This window comes from Psammomys obesus, unplaced genomic scaffold (genome assembly GCF_907164565.1).
Source record: "Psammomys obesus unplaced genomic scaffold, mPsaObe1.curated_primary_1811, whole genome shotgun sequence".
NCBI lineage: Eukaryota > Metazoa > Chordata > Mammalia > Rodentia > Muridae > Psammomys > Psammomys obesus.
In genome coordinates, this window is record NW_026592776.1 from 2,173,064 (window position 1) to 2,199,175 (window position 26,112).

At 40.5% G+C, this 26,112-nt stretch overlaps 1 protein-coding gene across 1 annotated transcript in view; it reads right to left on the reverse strand.

Moving 5' to 3' along the window:
* The window catches only part of Cdkl5 (cyclin dependent kinase like 5), a 181,832-nt gene extending 160,527 nt beyond the window's left edge, over positions 1 to 21,305 (reverse strand). Inside the window, exon 1 of the mRNA XM_055615721.1 lies at positions 21,253 to 21,305. The gene's annotated coding sequence lies outside the window, so the exon portion shown is untranslated. The remainder of the gene's footprint in view (positions 1 to 21,252) is intronic.
* Between the last annotated feature and the right edge of the window lie 4,807 nt (positions 21,306 to 26,112).

Genomic DNA, 26,112 nt, shown 5'->3' on the forward strand with positions numbered 1-26,112 from the left:
ACACACACACACACACACACACACACACACACACACACACACACACAGTATACAATGAAATTTCAATATCTAAATAATAGCTTCAGAAAGGGAAAATGGAAGAGAAACAATATTTTTAAAAATCACAAACACAACTGAGAATATAAGGAGAGCTCAGACTGATGGAATACACCAAATAAATACACGATAAATAAGAACAAATCCATGGCTAATGATAGTGAAGAGAAACTGCCAACCAACAAAAATAAATGTCTTCAAAAGAGGCCCAAGAGGAAAGATAATTATCTGCCTACCAGGAAACTACAAGTGAACCAACTACAGATTCTCATTAACAAAACTTGTCAAAACACAAGGGATTTACAGTATCAATGTGCAAAGGGAAAACAGTTGTCAACCTGAAATTCTATGCCCTGTTTAGCAATCATTCGAGAGAAAACATGAACTCAAGGGCATTTCCAGAAACATTAAGAACAGATTTACTACTAATGGACAGCTACTGAAAGAACTGTTTAATATTATTTAGACAGAATGTGAAGATCTCTGAAGGAGCCACATGTGCGTTAGAGAGCTTCCAGATGGCTTGACCTTGGCTGAGTAGAACACTGGGATTGTGGAGAGATGGGATCTTTCAGGTCAAGAACCAAATTATTTTGGGTTACTATTTGTTTCTTTTCAATAGCCTGCTTGTGACCTAAAACTTCTTGACTTTTGGATAAAACTCTCGGAATATATCACTAAGTTTTCCATGTCTCATCCTCTCAACACTAAAGCTGGATATGATAAGAAATACATCCAAGGCTTACAATTTCTCCTACTTACCCAGGACTCCCACCTACATGTTTTATAAGCACATCAATTCATAAGCTTCTTTTCTATGACTATAAAAGTTCATGTACTCTTTTCCATGGCAGAGGAACTTGAATCCATGTTCTCAGGTCACGATTCCTCATATTTGGTTCCTTTTCTTAAAGCAGAGTTGGTATTTGTATGATGACAGAAGGAGACTTAGCAAACAAGGAAGAAAGGGCATGAAGGAAGAATGGCAAGCAAAGAAATTTGAAAAACATACTGGTGAATAAAATATTCACTAGATTTAGATTTACAGGCTTAAGGTAGTTTAACTGAAGTACTTAATTAAATTAACATACAAGAAACATCACGGAAGAGGCCACCAGGGTTAAGAGTAACCATTCTAAAATCTCAGTCTAATCTAAGAGACTAAGAATAATAATTAAATTCAGGTTTAACTCTACATGTATGGTAAAATACCAAGAGTAACCACATTCCTGACCCAACACACAGCAAACACTTGTCTCCTTGTCTACTTTATTTACTTGTAGTAAATAAACAGGGAACAGGAGACATTCCAGTGCTTACCTGGAATAGACTGCAGCAGAACAGCGAAGTGAGAGTTTTAAACAGGTGGCAAGGTAGTGAAAGCCTGATGTGTTTTGCGGAAGGGGCAGGATGAGACTTCTGGGGGCTGCAGAGTTTGGGGAGCCCCCAATCATCTGCAGGATCTTGAGCCTCCAGGCACCAGCATCTGCCCATACCCCACTGGCACTGAGGCTATGCAAAGAGCCCTGAGGGCTTTGTGATGCAGTCATGTGATGTAGGCTGTGGGCTAGAGGGGCAAGGCACACCCCCTCAGATCCCTCCCATGTCCAACAGAGAAAGGAAAGCAGTTGTTACCTATATTCACTTCCATCTTTAAGACCTGGGTGAAAGTTCACAGCAAGGGGGATTGGGAAAGGAGCTGAATTGTACTTCTGAGAATAGGATAGTATTCCACAAAGAGACCAACAGAATACTGGGGAGGTGGGGGGCAAGACCCTGGGATCTCATCCTAAATCCACAGCTTAATCAGAAAAACAAACCACATTCTACCACTCCACCAAGCTAATGAACTTCTAGGAACAATAAAGCAAAATTTCAGAAAAAAAAAACAACAGCCTGTAAAAAAAGAAACTTGTGAAGGCATAAATCAAAGGAAGATCATTCAGAAAGGCAAAGAGGATGGACATCAGAGGAGGGAGAAAAGAGGAGCCTATCACAGAAGGACTCTGAAATACTCTACCCTGCAGGGTCTCAAAGCAGATGTTGAGACTTATAGCCAAACTTTTGGCAGAGTGCAGGGAATCTTGTGAAAGAAGTCGGTAAGACCTGGAGAGGACAGGAGCTCCACAAGGAGAGCAACAGAACCAAAAACTCTGTGTCCAGGGGTCTTTTCTGAGACTGATACTCCAACCAAGTACCATGCATGAAGATAACCTAGAACCCCTGCACAGATGTAGCCCATGGCAGTTCAGTGTCCAAGTGCGTTCCATAGTAATAGGGAACAGGGACTGTCTCTGACATGAACTCAGTGGCTGGCTCTTTGATCACCTCCCCCTGAGAGGGGGAGCAGCCTTACCAGGCCACAGAGGAAGACAATGCAGCCACTCCTGATGAGACCTCATAGACTAAGATCAGATGGAAGAGGAGGAGGACCTCCCCTATCAGCGGACTTGGGGAGGGGCATGGGTGGAGGATAGGGAGGGAGGTGGGATTGGGAGAGCAGGAGGGAGGGAATCACAGGGGGGCTACAAAGTGACACACTGTAATTCATAAAAAATATAAATAAAAAAGGAAAAAAACCAAAGGGAGAGTCAAGATTTTTCATAGAACAGATACTAACTTCCACTCTAATGCAAAGTATCACTAAGAGAATTTGAAGCCTGAGGTACTCTGAGGGAAACCACAATGATGTGGGGGGAACAGCCCAATTCTTAACTGGATTAACTCAAATCCCAGCATTAAAGACCTAGTAGAAAGACATGCCCATGCAAAATATAAAAATTATGCACCTTCATCTCTAGCATTGTACAAACACAGTAAGTCAGGCTAACAACAATTTTATATATATATATAAATTAAACCACAAGGCATAAGAGAACACAGAGAAACAAATGCTCAGAAAACATAAAAGAGTCATACACAAAGAGATACTAGAATAGTTTAAATACTGTTAAGCAGTATGTTAGGCTTCCTGGCCCAAAAAAAGAACAACATAAAAAAAATCATATTAGTAACACCAGCAAAGAGATGGAAACTGTAAAGAGGAATCAAGTAATTCTGCCACCAATGGAATGCTACCATTTAAGAGAGATGGCCACTTCAATGGGTTCACCAGCAGACACAACTCAGCCAAGGAAAGCAATTTGTGAGCTTGAAGGAGGGTAAATAACGTGATGGGGGAGAGTCTAATAGTAAAGATCTGTAGTGAAGTATCAAAGATCATGACATACTATAATTAGGATCAAGGAAAGAAAAAAGACTAGGACAGAAGTACTTGAGGAAATGATGGTTAAAAATGTCCCCCCAAATGATCATAAACCATCTAACCACATTTGCCACATAATCCAAGCAAAGGAAGATAAACAACCAAAAAATGTAAAAAAAAAAAAAATCACATATTTCTACGTTATTACCACCGTTACTTAGTAACACTAAAGACTAAATTCCCAAAGGCCCGTCAATGCCACCCCTTTAAAGTCCAAGTCAGTGATTATAAGAACACTTATTACTCTTGAAAACTACCTGGGTTGGGTTCCCAGGACTGAAGTGACAGTTTGCAGTTACCTAGAATTCCAGTTCCAAAGAAACTGACATTCTCTGCTGGCCTCCATGGGCTCCTGCATGCACCCAGGCACACACATAAATTTAAAAATCAGTATTTTTAAAAAAGAAAACCCCTCTGCCAAAATGATTTAGAGGTTATTCAGTATCATCGTCATTCTATAATGCCTTAGTCTATGTTCAAGTTTCCACTGTGTAGTCTACTGGTCAAACTTCTGTCACAAACCTGTACCCCCGGTAGGAGAGGCTCGGGATACGTTTTCCAGTAAAGTAGGGCTTATAAATTAATTCAAAGGTAGAAAAAAATATTCAAAACTACTGGACAATCCCAAAACGGGAAAAAGCCTCCTAACTAATTTATATAATGGCAAATTAATTCTTTGGTTAAGTTACTGCATTCCCAGAGTATTTTTGTGTGATGGTACTTTACCTCAGTCTAGTAACACATCTGAAACTAGTTTGCCAGTCTAAGAGACCTAAGTGGTAGCCTAGGCACATGGTAAGTACACATGTTCCAAGAATGACAGTTTTGCTTCACAGTAGAGGAGGAGGGAGGGGGAAGAAGAGCAAGAGAGGGAGACAGAGATGGGGTCAGAGAGATTATTAAGAAGGAGGACAATGCCATTACATTAACTAGAACAATAAATCACGGAAAGGAATCCTCCGTTTGTTATTCTAACAGTCATCAGCTTTGGTATTTTCATCCACTGTGCTGTGTACACTGGTGGGAAAGTTTGTAGCACCTGTTCATGTACCAATGTGGGGCCAAGGACAGCACAAACATGACCATAGGCAGGTGCCTAGAAAGAAATTTTACAGGGTGAACACAAAGGGAAATTCACTAGAGAGGTGTCTAAGATAGAGGAGAAGCCACCAAACCAGGAGGTACTGACATGATGTAGGGGATGGCAGAAAAGAGGCACCTTTGAAGGAGAACGGTCTACTGAGTACTTCCTATGTGCCTCATGCTGAGCCTACACTATGCTGTCATGGTTTCCAGCTCAAAACAGATACCATGGGATCTTTTTCCTAAGACCCACCACTATTTCAACTACCAGTTTTAGTATTCATACACTCTCAAGGGCCATAGTGAAAGAAAACCAAAACCCTAGGAAAATGTGAGGCATTCAATACATGAATTCACATCTTTGTTACTGTTATTTTTCCAGTTATCTTAGGTTTACTTCCATACTTGTCAATCATGGTCTTGAATATCTCCTCTTACGGCCCATTCCTTTAACCTGACATTTCTGCACCTCTCTTAAGATTCTTTTCACGGACTCTCAAACCACTCTTTGTCACTTCATTTTGTCTTAAGTCTGCCTGGGCCATTTGTACCCTGCTTTTCCATTTGAATGCACTATTACCTGGTGCTTTAGTCACTGTATTTAGCTTCTCCTGCTGGCTTACAGAACATCACCATTGCTTCAGTTGATGTCAACATTCTCTCAGTTGGCTGAACAAAAACAAGCCATTCAAATACCCAAACTGTTACCCTAGCATAAGGTCAGCCAGGAAAGTCTCAATTTCCTTTACCCAGCCTGCACATATAGAGACAGACTTCAAAACACACCTCTAAATCAAGGACATTAATTCTGGAGACTAGAGAAACAACTAGGACAAAAACATTGGTTTCACAGTCTTAATTTGGAAAAGAAACAAATACTTTCAAGTACATGCCCTGGGCTGGGCAAAAGTGAAAAAAAATAACATAAACCATTTTCTAACTCTTCAACTCAACCACCAAAAAAGGGAGCAAGAGAGGGCCACCAAGGTAGTTAAGGAAGTGAGGGAGGGAGGCAAGGCAAGGATCCAGACAGTCCTGAAGAGAACTAATAGGCTAAGGTCAGTTAGTCCACGAGGAAGAACACCCCTATCAGTGGATCTAGGGGATTTATGGGGAGAAGAGGGAGGGAGAGGGCTACAGTGGGATACAAAGTAAATAAATTGTAATAAGTAATAACAATAAAGAATTTTTTTTAAAAAAAAGATGGTTCAAAAAAGCCTAAGAACAAATGCTGAAAGGAAGCTAAATTAAAGGCGCTATCAAAAGGTCAGCTACAAAAAAACAAAAACAAAAACAAACAAACAAACAAAACTGTGGAAGAAGGTGGCGATGATGCTATGGTTATTGTTTGCAGATGTAGAGGGAGAAAGTTGCAATAGCAGCATTTCATACAAGTAGGAGCTAACAATTCTAAACTAGTGATGACCTGAACCTCATGCAGTCAGCAAGGCAAAACAAAAATCTTGTTTGTCTGAAGACAGCCTTAAATTTAAAAACAAAACAAACAACAACAACAAACTAAATGTCGGGCAAGGCAGTATACACCTGTAATTGAAACTCATTCTCTGCTAAACACAAAGCTACTTGAGACTTCGTCTCCAAAAAGAAATCTCCTAAACACGTTAGGATGCTTACTGTAGGAAAATGAAATAAATTCGGATATTGAAAATAGCACCCCTGCAGAGCATGAGCACACATAAATTAATCTGAAAGCAAACTGTGTGACACCTGGGCTGGATGTCTAAGTAGGTTAAGAGAAAAAGGCCTAAGTTCAGATTTTCAGTGCATGTGTGAAAAAGCCAAGTGTGGCCCTTCATGTCCCTAACTCCATAGCTGCTGGGGATCTGGTATCAGAGATAAGAGGATTGGCTCAGGAGTGCTGGCCAGCCATCCAAGGTTAAGGTGGAGAGTGCTAGAGCAGGGTACCAGAAATTCTCCTCCGGCTTACATCATACACTTCCACATGTGTACACACTGAGAAAGTAAAGAAAGAATAAAAAAAGTCTGACACACAATACTGTAATATAAGAGACAAAGTCACAAAGAAACGAGATTTGACATGGTACTCTTCCTGAAGTCTGGTACCCCTAAACATTATTAACAAAATTACTTAAAGACACACACACACAAATCACAAAATAGGAAATGAACAACCCACGTTAAGAAATGTTAAACCAGATACAATATGTTGCATTTGGAAAGACAAAAGAATAATTCAAATTTAATGTTGATATTTAATAAAATGTTTCATTAAGACATTAAATAACTTCAACAGATAAATGGGATGTGGGAGAACCAGCAGCAGAGTTTTAAATTTAAATAAGGAAGATAAATATAAAACTGTTAGAAAAAAATTTAATTCAGTTATAAATAGAAATGACATTCCTATATAAGGTTAACAGCATGGTGAAGAAAAAAAAAAAGACTTTAGAAAAGTAAAGGTAGTTTCTGTAAAAACAATGAAAAGAGTACCACAGATGACAATCAATCAAGAAAGCAGTTGCAAAAAATTTAATGAGATGAAAAGAATATTTTACCTTGCAGAGATTATGACCTTTTTGAAAAACTGTTGAGCTGAAATTGTTAGCTTTTTTGCAGCCATGCATTTCACATCACACCCTTGCTTAAAATCTCCAACAGTTCCCCAGGAGACAGGAAAGCTATTAAGCATTTTCAGGCTCTGGCCTCTGCCTACTTCCGCTCTGTCTTTCTCTTTCCTCCTTTCTAACCATTTTAGAAGTCTTCCTTCATAGAATCATGAGGGCCTGGAGAGAGAGTTCAGTGACTAAGAGTGCAGAATGCTCACGTTCAGTTGCCGGCACCCATGTCAGGTGGCTCACAACAACCTGTAACTCTGGCTCCAGTCATCCAACCCCTTCTTCTGGAAGACTGGGCACTCAGAAAGAGGGGGCTGAAGAGATGATTCAATAGTTAAAGGGCACTTGTGGATCTCGCAGAGGACCTGGATTCTGTTCCTAGTAACTCCATGCTGGCTCACAACCATCTGTAACTCCAGCTCCAGGGGATCTGATACCCTTTTCTGACCTCTGCTGGCACCAGGCACAAATGTGGCGCATGTAACATGCATACAGGCAAAAAATCACGCAAACAATTAGCATGCAAGGGCATAAGATAGTATTATGGCATTTTCTTTGGAGACGTTTCTAACCGTATTTGTCATTACGTAAAAGGGGGGGGGGGTCTGTGCACATGAGTGTCCAGGGATTAGAGCCTAGAGTTGCAGGCTGTTGTGAACCATCTGACATGGGTGCTGGAATGGAGTTTGAGCAGTCTACACTCTTCACTGCTGAACCATCTCTCTAGCCCTTCATTAAAGGCATTTTCAGAGCAATGTGTTTTGGTTTTAGTATATTCTTTTTTTCGTTATATCTTCCCTCGTCTGTCTCATCCTCTTTCTACATTTCCCCTAATCTCCTTTCAGATCTCATGTCACATATGTCCTTTGGTCCTCTACTGGCCACGCCTCAGCACTTCTTTTATCTCCAGGTCTCCTTTTTGTTTTACCCATTTAAACATTATCTACACTAATATACATGCATATCGACATACACATACATATGTATATATATATATATATACATATATATATATACATATATATATATGTAACAAGCTACATGTTTTTCAAAAGCCTCTGACCCTCTCACCTGGTCTCAGGGTATTTGAACCTACTGTTTTGGAGAATTTCCCAATTAAAGCAATCCTCCTTCTCCTTAAAATTGACTTAAAAGTTATCTAAGGTGCCCTTCCTATCAATACTCAGAATAGGTTATCCACCTTAACCATGTTATTTGCTCCCACAGGTATCTTCCTCCTGCCTCCATCTCAAAACTGAACTCTTAATTAGAGGGCAGCGCCACAGTAGCTACTCATTACACATTTGTAAAATGAAGCAAAAACAGATCTTAGGATGGAAGATAGGTTGTCCTACAAACAAACAAACAAACAAAAACAATGCAGTATGAGATTCCAATTTGCACAAAATTAACCTCTGTTTACATCAAGCAATTTTTCAGTGATGCTCTCCTGAGAAGCCCATGCCTTCATTCGGGCATATCTTATTTTTTAATGAGTGCCTCTCTATTAACCATTCCCCACACACACAAACCTGCCACCTCTCACCCACCACCACACTTAAATCTATGTTTAAAAATATCTTTTGGCGGCTGGAGAGACAGCTCAGCAGTTAAAAGTCATGGCTACTCTTCCAGAGGACCTGGGTGCAAACCCCAGCACCCACACAGCAGCTGACAACAAGTTTCAGGGAATCTGACATCCTCTCCTGGTCTCCACAGACATGCATGTAATGCACAAACATACCAGTAAACAAAACACCCATACATATAAAAATAAAGAAATATATTTTAAATCCCTTTTCATAAACTCAAAGTCTACTTCAAAAACATAAAGAAAATATTTTTCGTGTATGTATTATACAACTTGAAGTTTAAATTTAGATGTATCATTCATAATAATGACTAGCAATAAAAGTCTGTATGCCCCACAAGAACCTTACAAGCCAGGGTGTAATGTCTGGGAATATAGATTAAGTGTAGGTGATATAGCTAAGCTGAACCAACTCTGACAATTTCTGAAAGATTCTACTTCTCGGGAAACTAGTTTCTAGAGCCGGCCCATGTCAGGGTAATTTGGCAAATCCAACCCAACAAGTTTGCCTCAGCTTCCATTTATCAACATTTTTTGTGAGGCACAGGGGGGTTGTATGCAGAGGTGCACATTCTCGCGTGTGCATGCGTGCACTCGGGTGCTCACACGTGTATGGAGACCAGAGGTCGACATGGGCTGACTTCCTTTACCATTCTGCACTTAATGCAACAAAGACTCTCAATGAACTTGGAGACATGGATTCGGCCAGACAGGCTGGCACATGAACATCTGGATTGACCTGTCTCCACCCCATCATCACCACTGGGGATACAAGTGTGTGCTTGTCCCCCCACCAAGCTCTTCATCATTTTTTAAAATTGAAAATAGACTTTTTTCCCCCCCCGCAGTATATTCTGATTAGTTTCCTCTCCCACAGCTCCTCCCCAACTCCCTACCACTCAACTCCGCACGTTTCTTCTCTCGTGCATTAAAAAACAGACATCTACAAATCAGTGAAATAAAGCAAAAACCACAGTAGGACAAAACAAACAGAAAAAGAGCCACAGAAAACCAAAGGTAACACATACACATAAAGACACAGAGACACACATGTTCGAACATACAGAGCAAACTCTTTAACCAAAAGACCTGTCCAAAAAAAAAGCCCAGACCGAAGAGAAAGAAGAAAACAGTTTATCTTTTTTTAACATGAGTGCTAGTGACTGATCTTACATCTTAATGCTTGCATAACAATTATTTTACCAAGTGTCCCATCCCCCTAGACCAATTTATCACCATTTTTTATTTGCCATATATTCCTATGTTTCATCTGATTAGTGTAACTTAACCCCATTTTGCCAAGAATCTAATCTTTAGGTATAATACAAAGATCTGTAACTACAATTTACTTAAAATAATTTAAGGCAATCTTTTTTTTTGTTTTGTTTGTTGTTTTTTTTTATCATCTATAAGTATTTATGTTTAGAAATATTAACATTTGTATTAGGTAGACAAATGTACAATAGTTTACTTAGTATGAAAAATGTAATAGTTCCTATTCTATGAGCACAATAAGCATTTAACAACCAAGATAAAGTACTATAAACATAATGCTTATGCTTAGAATTTTAAAGTTGATCACAGTGCCAGAAACCTCATGGAAGGAGAGAGAGGTAGAAAGACCTGGAGGGGACAGGAACTCCACAAGGAGAACAACAGAGACAAAATACTTGGGTCCAGGGAGGCCTGCAGAGACCAATACTCCAACCACAGACCATGCATGAAGAGGACCTAGACCCCCCTGCTCAGAGGAAGCTGTTCAGTCTCCAAGTGGGTTCCCTAGTAAGGAGTAGAGGGACTGTCTCTGACATGAACTCAGTGGCTGGCTCTTTGATCACCTTCTCCTGGGGATTGCAGCCTTGCCAGGTCACAGAGGGAGATGATGTAGCCAGCCATGATGAGACCTGATAAGCTAGGGTCAAATAGAAGGGGAAGAGGTCCTCCCCTATCAGGGTACTAGAGAAAGGGCATAGGGGAGACTAGGAGCAGGAGACAAGGGGGTCTATATCCGGGATTCAAAGTGAATAAATTGTAATAAATAAATAAAGTTTAAAAATGTGATTCTGTAGCTAATAGATATATATGTGGACTTAAGAGATATTCTAAATGTAGACTTTGTTGTTGTTTTTTAAAACAGGGTTTCTCTGTGTAGCGCCGGCTGTCCTGGAACTCACTCTGTTGACCAGCCTGGCCTCAAACTCAGAGATCCACCTGCCTCTGCCCTCCTAGTGCTGGATTTATAGGTGTATGTCATCACCACCCAGCAAGGCAACTTACTATGTATCTGATGGGGAGCTTGACCTTCATAAGGTTCCCCAGCAATTAGAGTAGGGACTGTCTCTGACAAGGACTCTGTTGCCTGCTTTTAGATCACATTTCCCTAGCTGGACTGTCTTGTTTGGCCTCAGAGGAAGAGGATGCACTTAGTCCTGATGTGACTTGATGTGGAAGGGTGGGTTGGTGGTGGGGGTTCCCCTTTTCTGAGGAGAAGAGGAGGGGGGAAAGGGGTAAGAGAGCAAGAGGGTGCAACTGGGGGGAGAGGAGGGAGGGGCCTATAATAGGGATAAAAAGTAAATAAATAAATAAATAAATAAATAAGTAAATAAATAAATAAATAAATTTTTAAAGATAAATGATTCAGGGTGGGTGCTTTCTGCCAAGCCTGACTGACAACCTGGGTTCAATCCCAGGAACTCACATGGTAGAATAAAGAACCAACCCCTGAAAACTGCCTTTTGTCCTCTACACATTCCATGTATATGCATACACACGAATATTTATAAATATTTATGTACTTATAAATAATAGATAGATTAGATAAATAGATACATATATACATACATAGAGATCTAAGGGCTGGAGAGACATCTTAGCAATTAAGATGTCTCTTGCATTATGGGTTCAATTCACCCACGTTCTAGCTCTAGGGGATCCAATTCCTCTGGAATTCTTGGGCATCTATACTCATGTGCTGACAGACATACACATACATGCATACATACATAATACATACATACATAATTACACACACAAATAAAACAATTAGGAATAGTGCTTCCTCAAGATCCAGCTATACCACTCCTAGGCATATATTCAAAATATGCTCGAGTACACAACAAGGACATTTGCTCAACCATGTTTGTAGCACCTTTACTTGTAATAGCCAGAAGCTGGAAACAACCCAGATGTCCCTCAACTGAAGAATGGATGCAGAAATTGTGGTATTTTTAAACAATGGAATACTACTCAGCGATTAAAAAACAAGGAAATCATGAAATTTGCAGGCAAGTGGTGGTAACTAGAAAACATCATCCTGAGTGAGGTATCCCAGGAGCAGAAAGACACACATGGTATATACTTACTTATAAGTGGATATTAGACATATAATACAGGATAATCATACTAAAATCTGTACACCCAAAGAAGCTAAGCAAGGTGGACCCTGGGTAAGATGCTCAATCTTAATTCAGAAAGGCAAATGGGATAGATATTGGAAGAGGGAGAAAACAGGGAACAGGACAGGAGCCTACCACAGATAGCCTCTGAAAGACTCTACAAAGCAGGGTATCAAAGCAGATGCTGAGATTCATAGCCAAACTTTGGACAGAGTACAGGGAATCTTATGAAAGAAGAGGGAGATAGAAAGATGTGGAGGGGAAAGGAGCTCTACAAGGAGAGAAACAGAACCAAAAAATCTGGGCACAGGGGTCTTTTCTGAGACTGATACTCCAACCAAGGACCGTGCATTGAGATAACCTAGAACCCCTGCACAGATGTAGCCAATGGCAGCTCAGTGTCCAAGTGGGTTACCAAGTAATGGGAACAGGGACTCTGTCTGACATGAACTCAGTGACTGGCTCTTTGATCACCTCCCCCTGAGAAGGGGTGGGAACAGCCTTACCAGGCCACAGAGGAAGAGAATGAAACCAGTTCTGATTAGACCTGATAGGCTAAGGTCAGATGGAAGGGGAGGAGGACCTCCTCTACCAGTGGACTGGGGAAGTGGCATTGGAGGAGAAGAGGGAGGGAGGATGGGAATGGGAGAGGATGAGGGAAGGGTCTACAGCTGGGATACAAAGTGAATAAATTGTAATAAATAAAAAAAATTAAAAATCAATCTTAAAAGCTTAAACATACTCAACCACGTTTTATTCGCTCTCAGAAGCCTATTTTCTTGCTATCAAGAAAGACTATCTAAAGTTGTTTCAGGATTGGAGAAATGGCTCAGCAGTTAAGATTACTTGATGCTCCTGCAGAGGAACCAGGTTCCTTTTCTAACACCCACATTGGGTGACTCACAGCTGCTTGCAACTCCAGGTCTAGGGCATCTGATGCTTTCTTCTGTATTCTGCAGCCACTATACATATAGGGTACACCCAAGAACCCACACCTACCTAAAACATAAACAAATAAGTTATTTCTGGACATCACCTCATGTTAATATTTGATATCAGGCTTCTCTATTAGAAAGGATAGAAAAGTAACAGAGATAAATATATTCATACCTGTTGAAGATTAGAAACACTACTCCAAACCAGTTATGACGAAATTGACAGTAATCTATTAATAGCTGACAAGCATAATTTGTGTAATCTGTTATTACAAAGCCAGACCCAAAGTTACTGATTTACCGGCCTAGTGCTTTTAAGGGTCACTTTCCCACAAGAATTGTTTCTCTAAAAGTTAGGCACAGTTTTCCAAATCCTTCTAACCAAATCCTTTTCCTTTAGTAGATAACATGTAAGCTAACCTATAAGGAGTGTCCACATACATGATCAACACGCGAGGCAAAGACCATTATCTCACAACATGGCAGAAGTTAGCTCTTCTGTAGAATTTTATCATATTCTGTCCTCCCAAGCTTGATTTAGGCTCCAGTCCACATAAATGATAACTAAGAAAAAAAAATGATGCCAAGGAAGAAAGCCATGACTAGTACTACAATCTAGTCAGAAGCAGCACAGAGAGTAGAATAGTTTGGGTATTTGGATACAATGAAAGCTGCTCTATAGCATGCACAGCAGAGATGATCGGTCAAGGACAATCAGAGCGCAAGTAAAAGATCAAATAGTAAACAACACAATGTCACTGGCTCAGTATCAAGGAAACCAATTATTCTGCCCATACTCTTATATCTGAGTTTTCCTTATGCTATAATTGTATGATTTTTCCCTCAGTTTCTTTTCTATGCATCTCTAATATATCATTAAGAACAATGTTACTTTATCTGCCAGATTTATAAAGAGAAGAAACCAGGACTGGAAATGTGATTCAGTTGCCCAGCTTGTTTGAGGCTCTGGATTTTCTTCTAAGGATCGTGCTTAGGTTAAAACTTGAAACATGTCTGAAAGGTGGCTCAGTAGATAAAGGTATTTGCCCCTAAGCCTAATGAGTTTAATCCCCAAGACCCACATAGAAGGAGAGACCTGATTCCTGAAGGTTGTCCTCTGAGCTACACATGCATGTTCACAAACTCACGTATACATAGAAACATATATACACACCAAATAAATAAATGTAATAAAAATTTAAAAATTGAAACCCAAAAATTGTGATATGTATAAGATATGTTTTAAAGACATCTTTTATCAAGTAGAAAATTGTTTTGAGAAAGATGGAAATATTCTGAAAATTGATACTAGTGGCTATAAAACTCGATAAATTTATTAAAGAATGTTGATAACTATACTTTTATAAGAGATAAACTTGCTGGGGGGCAGGAGCACATGCTTTTAATCCCAGGACAAGAGAGGTAGAGGCTGGTCTATCTCTGTGAGTTGGAGGCCAGCCAGCTCTACACATTGAGCCCGTCTTTCAAAAATAAAAGTGTTCAAGTACCAGGCACAGAGATAACCTAGAACCCCTGCACAGATGTAGCCCATGGCAGTTTAGTGTCCAAGTGGGTTCCATAGTAATGGGAAGAGGGACTGTCTCTGGCATGAACTGATTGTCCTGCTCTTTGATCACCTCCACCTGAGGGGGGAGAGCCTTACCAAGCCAGAGAAGATGACAATGCAGCCACTCCTGATGTGATCTGATAGACTAAGATCAGAAGGAAGGAGAAGAGGACCTCCCCTATCAGTGGACATGGGGAGGGGCATGCATGAAGAAGGGGGAGGAAAGGTAGGATTGGGAGGGGAGGAGAGAGGGACTTATGGGAGATACAAAGTCAACAAAGTGTAACTAATAAAAAAATAAATAAAATAAAATTATACATCAAAAAAGCAAGGTGAATTTCACATGATACGTAATTAAAAATTATAATTTATGTAATTTTATAGCATTTAGTGTATTCACAATATGAAAACTTATCACATCTACCATCTTCAAATATTTTATCTCAAAAAACTATCTACCACCCATCAGTTCCTAATCATTCTTAACTCAGCCCTTAGCATTTTTACTTATTTTTCTGCTTTAGATTTGAATTACTGCATCTTATATATTAAAAAAAAAAATGGAATTACAAAACTTTCTTTATTTTATAAAAAAAAATAAAATAAAAGTGTTAAACTGGATATTGGAAAGCTGTACTTTTTAGACAAATCAACAAATAGTGTCAAGGCTCCATCCATGCACAACCTCGGATGTGGCTAAGAAGATTTCTGGCCCTAAGGCTTTAAAATAGTCATCACTAAATAACAACAGTGATTTTTAACAACAAAAATACAAGATGAGGTTCTTTCCCATGAACCTCAGTGTTCTTTGAAACTAAGCTTAAGCAGTTTGGCTGTCTTAATGATGGGCCTTGCTTTGAAAACAATAGGGCAGTAAAGATGGCTCAGACAGGGAAGGTATTGGCCACCAAGCATGATCGCCTGACTTCCTGAGACCCACATGGTGGAAAAAGAGAACCCACTCCTGCCAGGTCATCCCTCTGACCTACACACAAGTGCTTTGGGATGTGTCTGACCCCCTCACACAAAATCAATAAACATAACAAAAAGGTAAAGAAAAATCATCATCCTTAGCAATAATCCCTTTCCTCCTCCTAAACAACATCACCACTACCCCCACTACTACCACCACAAGATTTTAAGTAGAAAACTACATCTTTTAAAAACGACAGGGCCTGTGGCTAGCTTTAAACTCACTATGTAGACAAGAAGAAACTTGATTATCTAATCTTCCTTTTTCCCAAATGTTTGGATTACAGGCATGTGCCACCACACACTGTTTATATATGGCTAGAAATGGGGGCTTCCTGAATGCTAGAGATTACAGATCTCTCTTCCACTTCCTATTTATGTGGTGCTAAGGATCCAACCCAGAGCTTTGTGCAACTTAAGACAAAAACTCTACTGAAAGTCCTATATCTCAGCCTCAAAATTCTACTTTCAGGAAAAAAAGATTTCATAACAGTTCAATCTCCATGTATTAAAAAACGAGAATAAGGAGGACCCAGAGAAATGACTCCGTGGTTGGGAAGGCTTGCAGCTCTGCTCTTCCAGAAGGCTACAGTTCATTTCCCAACACCATATCAGGCATTTCAAAACCTCCTAAAACTCCAGCTCTAGACACCCTCTTCTGGCCTCTTGGATACCCACACACACATACACATAAATTTAAAAAGAAAATTAAAGAAACAAAAATAATATACCTCTTTAAACTTTATCTCTTAATTTTATTTTACTTCGGTCATTATAATTACTGAAAAGATATCCACCTGCAAACAGCTGCCACTTCAAGAGTATATCTAGCCAGGCCTCATAGTTCAGGCCTGTACTTGAAGCTATGGGCAGAATTCTGCATCAAGGCAGGAAAAGATTGTTCAAGTCTTGCCTGGGATACAAAGGGTGAGTTCAAGGACCACCAGGTAACTTACTGAGAGCCTTCATTGTGGAAGAAAAGTGGGATAAGGAGGGTACTATTAGAAATTATAACTAGTAGAGTACTTGCCTCGAATATGGAATATCCTGGGTTTGATCCCTAGCAACACACACATACACATAAAGGCAATTCAAAGGGCATCCTCATAGTCTTTATTAGTCTATTAAATTCCATCAGCCAGTGAAAAGCTAGAACGAATATGCAGAAACATGAAGCACCAAGTTTTTTAACCAGAAACAATTATCTCATTTTGGGTATACATGATTGAAACAATTATCTCATTTTGGACATACACGACTACACGTACAACTTTCATTTAGGAAGGACTCAAACGAACAAGGCTGTACTTTCAAAACGGCTGTTCTTCTGGTTGCCCTAACCAGTAGTCTTGATGGATCTAGTCCAGTCCCCCATGTCACAGAAGGCCAGGCAGCCTTGCCAGTGAGGTCTATGAAATCCAGGAAGCAAATTTATACCTCTAGGACTCCCCAGCTCCAGTATACAAAAAGAACTCAAAACAGGCTTTAGGAACCACACTCTCAAAGAGAAGCAGAGTGCATGGCTTGGAAAAGCACAATTTCAAGTCAGACTGGTTTGTATGGCCATTTTCCCTCTTCTGCTGACTAGCTAGCTAATATATGTAAATCATTTCTGAGCCCTTCTGACATGTATATGGGAAATAAATACATCTACCTTGGAGAAAGGCTGTGAGCACACATGCATGCATGCATGTGAATAAATAATTTGCCACAGCAGCTGGTATTCAGTAAGGGTCAATAGATGTAACATGAAAATTATAGAGCAGAGTGACTATACAAAAGAGAGACTGCACCCAAAACTTAACTCTGATGAGAATTACACACACACACACAAAAAAGTCTTTAAGTAAAAAAAAGCTTAATTCAAAATTTCCAAGAGCCTGGTCCTTTTAAACCAATAAATAATTTTCTGTTAATTCCCAAATATGAAATGTCTAAATGTTAACCATCTCTTTAGGTTGAAAGTCCTCAGTCTCTGTTTTCATATCCACTGAAAGAATTGCCTCCCAAATTCCTATCTCCATTTAAAGAAATGTATAAACTCAAATGAGAAATGAGACCCAATCCTTGAATAATTCATTAATGCATGCACTGATCCATATAAGGAAAATTCTCAAAAATATCAAAATATTAAATCTCGATCAAGCATAGTAGCTCATACCAGTATTCCCAGGAATCCCAGCACCTGGGAAAAGAGGCATAAGGATTACTACAAGTTCCAAGCCACCCAGGCATACATAGTGAATTAGTTTCAAGCCAGCCTGAACTATAAAATGAGACCCAATCTTAAAAATAGACAAAACAAACAAAAAAATCCAAATGCTAAAATTGTGAATTAGCAAAAACAAATTTTTTTTTTTTAGCCTTAAGATGGTAAGCAAAGCAGATCCTCATAAGGAGAGCTTAAATGCAGACTACTGTTCCACTCACCTCTGGTGCTAGGGATGTAATTCAGGGCCATGTACTCGGCCTCTGAGTCACAGTTCCAGCTCTAAATATTGCCTTGATTTCATTATTTTCCCTAAGTTAAAATATGTGGTCCAACTGACACAATTATCAGATAGTAAACAACATTTGACATTTTATCTTCTCCTCTGTCATGAAATTTGATGTTGCCAAAAATAAAACCTTAAGATCTAAAATTATCTGATTCTGAGTAAAAAGTCATTGCTAACCAGAAAATAACAGCATACTTCAAATCTTTATGTACTAAAGTTAAGGATTATATAAAAGATTTACCTCCTATTTTGGATCTATGCAAATGAATTGCTTTGTTCACTTTAAATGACTCATCTTATTATTTGACAACAATTTGTTATACTAGAGTGCGATACTCTCACACTAACTGCCAAAAATAAGGTTCTATATTAGCCCACATTCGAACAGCCAAACATTAAAATAAAAGAGATAGCCATCCAAACTGTCAAAGTAAAAGAAAAAAAAAAAAAAAGGATGAATTTTTTGGTTTGGTTTGGTTTTTGGAGACAGGGTTTCTCTGTGTAGCCTTGGCTGTCCTGGACTCAATTTTAGGCCAGGCTGGCCTTGAACTCAGAGAGATCTGCCTGCTTCTGCTTTGCAGAGTACTGGGATTACAGGCATGTGCCACCGTGCCTGGCAAGGGTGAAATTTTTAACAGGTAAGAAAATATTCCTCTATTTGTTACTTTATAAATTCCCCACAAGCTTATTTCTCAGCTATAGCTCAAATATTCTAGTACAAAGTAAACTGAAATGCAAGTCATACTGAAAAGCTAACTTTCTGCAAGAGGAAGGTGCTGTCATTTGCAACAAGGCAACTGTGGCTGAGACTCTCTCATAGATTCCTAACCATTGTGGAGAAACAGGTTGGGGAAAATGCATACTTAGAAGAATTTTCCACCTCTGTATTTAAGGTTTATAGTATAAGAATACTGCACCTTCCAAACAGAAAATGCCATGGAAAGTCTTGTTTTTCTCAAATGTAGACTATCTGGAACAGAATACATTTCATTCACAATAGGTGAGATGTCCCTGCAATTTTTCTCAATGGGAAAAATACTTTCCTTTAAAATACCCCAGGGAGCACAGAAGATGTATCTCTGATTGAAATAACTCCGAGAATATACAATGGTAGACTTAGTTTGGACACTTGGATAAACAACAACAAAATCAAAACCCTGAGAAGGGGAGGGGGGGGGCCTTACCTACATCATTAACATAAGACTGAGCAGTGACAAAAGTAATGCTCCCTGGGGAAGGGATTTTATTTCTGAATAATTTTCTAATATATCAAGTTCTTTCTAAAGCTTAGGAGCTATGCTAAATCAACACAATAAGGACAGTAAACTGTTTCTGGGTCTACCTAAGAAATGAACCATTGCACTGATTAACTTTAAAAGGCAAGCCAATTCAAAAGGATTTGATGCCCTTTCCAACACAGGAGTCCTCTTTCTAAGTACTCAGAAATGGTGGGCTATTAAACACTCTTGGAATGGTTAACTTTATTTAGTATGCCTCTTTTGGAGTTCTAGTCTTTAATGCAGACAAATGGTATTTTTCTCCCTAATTAGCTTCTCCTGCACTTGTGCAATGCCCAGCACACACATTTGTTGGCAGCGTTTTGTTCTACAGCTTCTCTCTTCTGGCTCCTTCTCTCTTCTACCCTCCTTAACTCACCCCATCCCACCCCCCCAAAAAAAGATTTCCTTCCCAAATGGTCTCCTCTCAGCCTTTGTCAACAGAAACACCCACTGGTGGTGTCAAATTGGTAATACTGCTGCAGGCTTTCTTACTCCCTTTCCAGCATCAACGCCAAAAAATGCTCCAACCTCAAATAGTACTTTTAATAAAGCAATGAAAAAAGGCGTGCTAGGTACTTAAATATCATATTCTCAGAAAAATGGAGGCCTTTTACGTTGTTTTTTTTTTTTTTTTAATTATTAATGAATCCTAGCTGGATTGTTAAGTGCAAGATCATACTTCCCCTTTCAACACCAAATAATCAGGGATAAAGAAACGCAGCCTCTTCACATTTTAGGAAAAATAATTGAAAATACTTAAAGAAATGAAAAACCAATTTACATCTAAATTTTATGCAGTTTGTAATTCCAAAGTGTTTCCGTGAAAATGCTTTTTTTTTTTTTCTTTTTAACCCTACAGCAAGAAACAAACTGGAAGTGTTCCAGCAGATATTACCTAAAACCCTAATCCTATATTCTATACATATTTATGCCTCCTGTTTTCAGTCAAATGCTTTCAGACAAATTAATCTGTGTAATCTTTTACACTGCCTACATAACCATTATGTTCAAACAAGCCTAAATCAGATGCACGGAAAGAAATTATTCTGTGTCAATACTTTCTAAAATCAGCTTAAATTTCAGCCAATTAAAAATAATTGTGTTAACAGAATACTGATCTGCAACTATTTAAATATCACAGCATCCTTGTAGTCTGTCTGTATAGACACTAAAGCCAGGCTTTTCTTATTTAAGCATCTGTGCCCTACCACTCAAGTGAAGCGAAAAAACAAAACCCCCAATTTATATTGAAATATGCCCAGGTTATTTTTTACCCCTACGTGGGCGCGCGCGCACACACACACACACACACACACACACACACACACACCCCTTGTCATTTCGAGAAGGACTTGTTCGTTCTGGCAGATGGTTCCAAACCCCAGAACTCAATTTCTATGAAGGTCCAAAGGTAGGAAGATCTGAGAAAGGGTCAATTTCTGCTTCTCTGCCAGCCGTGAACTTCATAGCAATGCCTGAAACTTGTCCCGTAGATGGTGGCAGAAACCTGCGGGGCTGCAGGCGGGGTGCTCGCCCACCCTCCGTGCAGCCAAGGTCAGAAGGACCGCTGGCGGTTCCAGGTTTTCTGGGAACTTGGGCGGAAGGTTCAGGGCCCTCCTCAACGTTAGCGGAAAAGGGCTTCCCTCGCTGAAAGCCCCAGAGAGCCCTGGCCACGGGGGCGGCGGGGTGGAGACACCGCAGACCTGCAGCAGAGGGGAGTCCCGCGGGGTCCAGCTTCGACCCACTGTCCGTCTAACATAAGCCACTGTGTCCCCTGGCACCAAAAATCCCGGCCCCAGCCCTTCCGGGAAGCCCCTCGAGGTGCACGGTGGGTAGCTCAGGGAGACTCCAGCTCGGGACGCCCTCGCCCCGTCGCCCCGTAGTGGAGGGACCTGCACTGCCGCCCCTTCTGGCACCGTCCGGAGTGGACCGACTAGGTTCCCTCTCCAGGGACAAGCTAGCAGACACACAACCAATGTGAAATAGCCTGTCGGGCGGAAGAAACTACTCACCCTGCCCGGTTCTCCCACCTCTAACGAGGGAGCCTCCACTCCCGCTGCCGCCGTCACCGCTTTACCTTCCCTAGCGGCAGCGACAAGTAAGCGAAGCCTCCGGCCCCGCCCTCTCGCCGGAGGGAATGCGCAGCCTAATTTGCTGATTGCCCTGCCCCCGGTCTGTCCATTCGGACCAATTAACAAGCTCCTCTCCTCCCGCTAGATCCCGCCTTAGTCCTGCCTACTTCTTATAGGCCCCAATGAAGATAAAGCGCTCGTGCTCGAGTTCAGGCTTGCGCTCCACGCCCACGCCGCTCGCTCTGGAAACCTCAGAATTCTAGAACGCGGGTTTTTTATCCTAGCTTTCTGCTACGCGAACGCGCTTGTGCGCGCCCTCGACGCTCCTCCTGGTGCACCAGGTTTGGTTGCCCCGCCAAATCCTAGCAACCTGGGCTGCGAGCTGGGAGAGGCGGGGCTCGATCCATGAGCCTACGTGGGGAGGGGGAAGTGAGGGAGGAGTTGTAGGGGAGATCGTGACTTTGAGTGGGGTGGATGCGGGGGTTAGGGGGGGGGGGGCGGGGATCCCCCCGGCCCCGGCGGAGAAAAAAAAAAAAAAAGGGGAATCCTGCTTGCACGCAGCTATCCTAGCCTCCCTCTCTGGGGACCCCTGCGCGGAGTGGGTGAAGGGCGGGGAGCACATTCCAGGCGGGAGCCCGTGCACTGCTTGAAAATAAAGGACGAAGGATGGCTCATCTCGTTGTTAGTTAAAAAAAAAAAAAAAAAAAAAAAATTATATCGAAGTCCATTGCTGCTGCCTAACTTGCAGCTGTGCGTGCACGCCTTCCAAACACATTCATATGCACGTTCATCTAGCAGCCCGCGATCCCCTAGGGTGACTTAGGAGCAAAGAACTGGCAGCCGGAGGATTCCTTACACAGCAGCTGGATGCGTGCAAACCGCGGCAGCAGCGGCTGCGGCAGCAACCCACAACTCTACTCCGGCCCGATTCTCTGCCTTACATGATTCCCTGGCTGGTAAAAAGGCAATGAAGTCATCGCCGGATCAGAAGAAATACAAAGATCTTAATACCCACCGTGGCTCAGGTTTTCAATGAGGATGAATAGGTGATGGGATACACAGTTCCAGTGCACTTTTTTTTTTTTAGGTTAAAAAAAAAAAGATCTTTGTGAAAGACATTGCAGACAAATCTATGACAAGCTGCATGATGATTTCCACTTTTAAAAAAAGCAGAGAGGAAGAATTAAGCTTTTCTGGGGTTTAGGAAGGGACAGAAAATAGACAGTGTATGAGGTCAAAAATGCCACCAAAATAGAAATAGCCTTTTGTAATAGGAAATAGATATCTTGGAAATTTTTATTTAATCTACTCCTGCCTTGAGTCTGGTAATAACAGGTAGCTATGTGATGGGTTTGTGCACTTGATGCGAAGCCAGTAAGATTTTCTTTTTCAAAACGAGCTGAATATTTCATAAGCAATTGAAGGCACCTACTTTCTCAGGAAGCATATTAGAAAAAATTCCAGGTAGGAACAGTGAGGAAAAATGGAGTCAGGCTTTGCAGAAGCTTCTGTCTTCTCCAGTTGCAAAATAGCAGTGCTGTGACCTCATGCTTCACCCACGTGGAGCCGGAATTCCTGGGACAGTCACTGCGCTATCTCACCATGTCAGTGCCTTTGTACTCAGAATTTCAGCAGCATTGTCTTGGAATCAAATGAAGGATGGTTTATCCGAATAGAATGAGAAGAAGGTAAGGAAAAAAAAAAAAACGATAATAGAATGACCACAGATGTAAGTTCAATGTCATTTTAAGTAACTGTTTTAGACGTTTTCCAGTGGACCATACCATGGGCAAAGTCAGCCTTTTACTGAAAGGATGTTTGCTTTGATCTGGTTTTCAACACTGATTTATTGGAGCCACATCCAGTTCAGTTAATTCTTCGTTTGTGAGAAAACTAAGCATTCTAGGTGTTTTGAAGAAATATGCTGTCATTCACCTGAAGTCTTTTCTTATGTAAAAAGAGCAATAACAGTTACCTGCAAATGCCTCCTCAGTGCTAACAATTCTACAGATATTTAAGGCAGACAAAGAAAATACAGACTGCCTTCATACATTTGAGTTTTAAATAAACAAAAGATAACTTTTAATACATATGTTGTATCCAGATATATTCAGAACAAGGCTAGAAGAGTGAGTAAACCTTTTAGTCACTGTCCAAAAAGAATTTATGAAATGCCCTTCTGGGCAAACTAAACACATTTGTAGTATTTGTAGAAAAGGGTACACATACTGAAAAATGAGTTGCTATTCATCTGAAATTCACATTTAACTGGGTAGCCTCTGTTTTTATTAGCTACAATGAACAACCTGATAGTATTACACACAGTATCTGTAACCCTCACTTCGAGAGGCTGAGTCTAAATCAGTCTCAGACTAAAAGAAAAAGCTTAACATCTCATGGCTTTGAAAAAAAAAAAAGAGATTTTTTTTTTCTCTGCACCTTCTGGATGAAGAAGGAGTTTAAATACCCCAAATGCCACAGGCAGCCATTTTGTATCTGAGAAGAAAGCCAGCCTTAAGTCAAAGCCTACATACTAATTCAAGTAAAGTTTTAAAAAGATAAAAAGAAAATAAAAAAAAGTAAGTTCTTGACAACGTGGAATTTATGAAATGCCCATCTGGTTCTAAACTTCATGATACAACCTGGGTCTGCTGCAAGGCAGAAGAATCAACCTGCAGGATGAATTGGTAGTGCTTGTAGGCCGAACGCAGCATCGGTAATTGTTTTGCCCTGTTCAAAGGTGGAACCTTGGCAAATCTTACATGACTTTATTCAAAGATTATGACACATGAAAACAAAAAAGTAAAGAAATAAACAAATAGGGTATGGTAGCACACCTTTGCAATGTCAACACTTGAAAGGCAGAAGCAGGAAGATCACAGCAAGTTCAAGGCCAATTACACCTACATAATGACTTCCAGGCCAACCATGGCTACCTAAGTGACACCTTGTCTCAACAAACAAAGCAAAAGCTAAAAATAAAGTTTATGCTATTTGAGAAAATGTCATTTTAGAAATCCAAGTCCATTGCTTTGCTTTAAACTTTGAAAGTCTCTGTCTTTGTTCTCTGAACACTAAGTTCAGCCACAAATAGTGTAAAAGGAACATGAAAGTTGGCCTTAACACTCTGATGTTCTTACCACATCTTAAACTACGGTCATGTCTTCAAAAGAAATCAAGAAGTGGCTTTCCTCTGAGAAACCCAAGTTCACAATTCTGGGTGTGTCTTATTCTTTCTCTCTTTCTATTAAAGTCTGTGTTCAAATCTGTCTTGTGTTTAAATCTATCTTTCAAGTCTTTTTTTGGGGGGGGGCTGGGAAGATGGCTCAGTAGGTAAAGTGTTACTGCTCAAGCATGAGGGGCTGAGTTCATTCCCAGTGCCCACATGAAAAGCCAAGGTGGGTAACAAAGGTTTGCTTGAGGGTTTGTAATCCCGGACTGGAGAGGCAGAGATTCATGGATCCCTGGGCTTATTGGCCAGGCAGCCTAGCCTAATTAGTAAGTCCCAGGTTCAAAAAAAAAAAAAAAAGGGCATTATCTCCTGCTTATCAGTACCCCTGGCCTCTACATATATGTGCACATGCATGCACCCACACTTCCATCTGTGCCCAAGCACACATGCACATGGAGCCACACTCAAAACAATCCCCTTTTAAGGGGTTCAAACTCCGTTTCCAAAAAACAAGACAGGCGGGGCATTGTGATGCATGCCTTTAGTTAGAGAAGCAGGCAGATCTCTATGCTTTTCAGGGCCAGCCTGGTCTAGGCTGTCCTGCTCTAATAAGTTCTAGGAGAGCCAGAGCTCCATAGTTAGACTCTGTTTCGGAAAAGAAAAAAAAAATAAGTAAAACAACAACAAAAGTGTTCTAAGATATAGCTTTTCTGGCCAGGTGGTAGTAGTGCACACCTTGAATCCCAACGTTATGGAGAGGTAGAGGCAGGCAGAGCAAGTTTCAGGATAGGCAAGGCTACACAGAGAAACCCTGTCTCAAAAACCAAGTTACAGCTTTTTTGACCACATGAGCTGTGTCTGTACACTCTGCCTTAACTACCACCACTACAGACAATGAAAGTTGACAAGAGAGTTATCCTGATGTCAGAGGAATTAAAAAAAAAATCCTGTTACCTGTTCTAAATTAAAACATGAAAAGGTGACCTGGTTGACTTATGCCTATAATCCCTTCACTTTTGACGATTAAGGCAGGACTTAATAGTTTGAGACTAACCTGAGTTATAGAATGAGAGCTTGTCTCAATTAGGTAGACAGATGATAGGTACATAGATAGATAGATAGATAAGATCTGGGGATGGAATTAATTTATGGACTTCCCATACCAAATAAATCAGGCCTGATGCACCTGTAATTCCAGCACTCTGGAGGTAAAGGCCAGAAGGTCAGGAGTTTAAGGTCATCCTTAGCTACATAGATAGCTCCAGGCCTGCCTGGACTACATGACTAAAAATCAAAAGTAAAGAAGGAATGACTGGAGAGAGTGAAAGCAAACCACAGACTAGAGTATCACATGAAAGCAATAGTAGCTAACACTATGGAAGAGCAGCTTACCTGGGTTCAGATGTTAGCTTCAGTTCTGGCCTTGCATCAATTGCTCAGCTTCTGTGTGCCTCAGTTTCTTCTTCTAAAAAATGAACACAACATGTATGCTTACGTCACATGTAGGTAGGTGACTAGCAAATGCCCTAGAAACATCACTTGACCTATATACAGTAAAGACTTTGTAAGCGTTAGTTGTTATTCAACAACCTCCATTCCATGGACTGTATATAAACTTGAAGCACCTT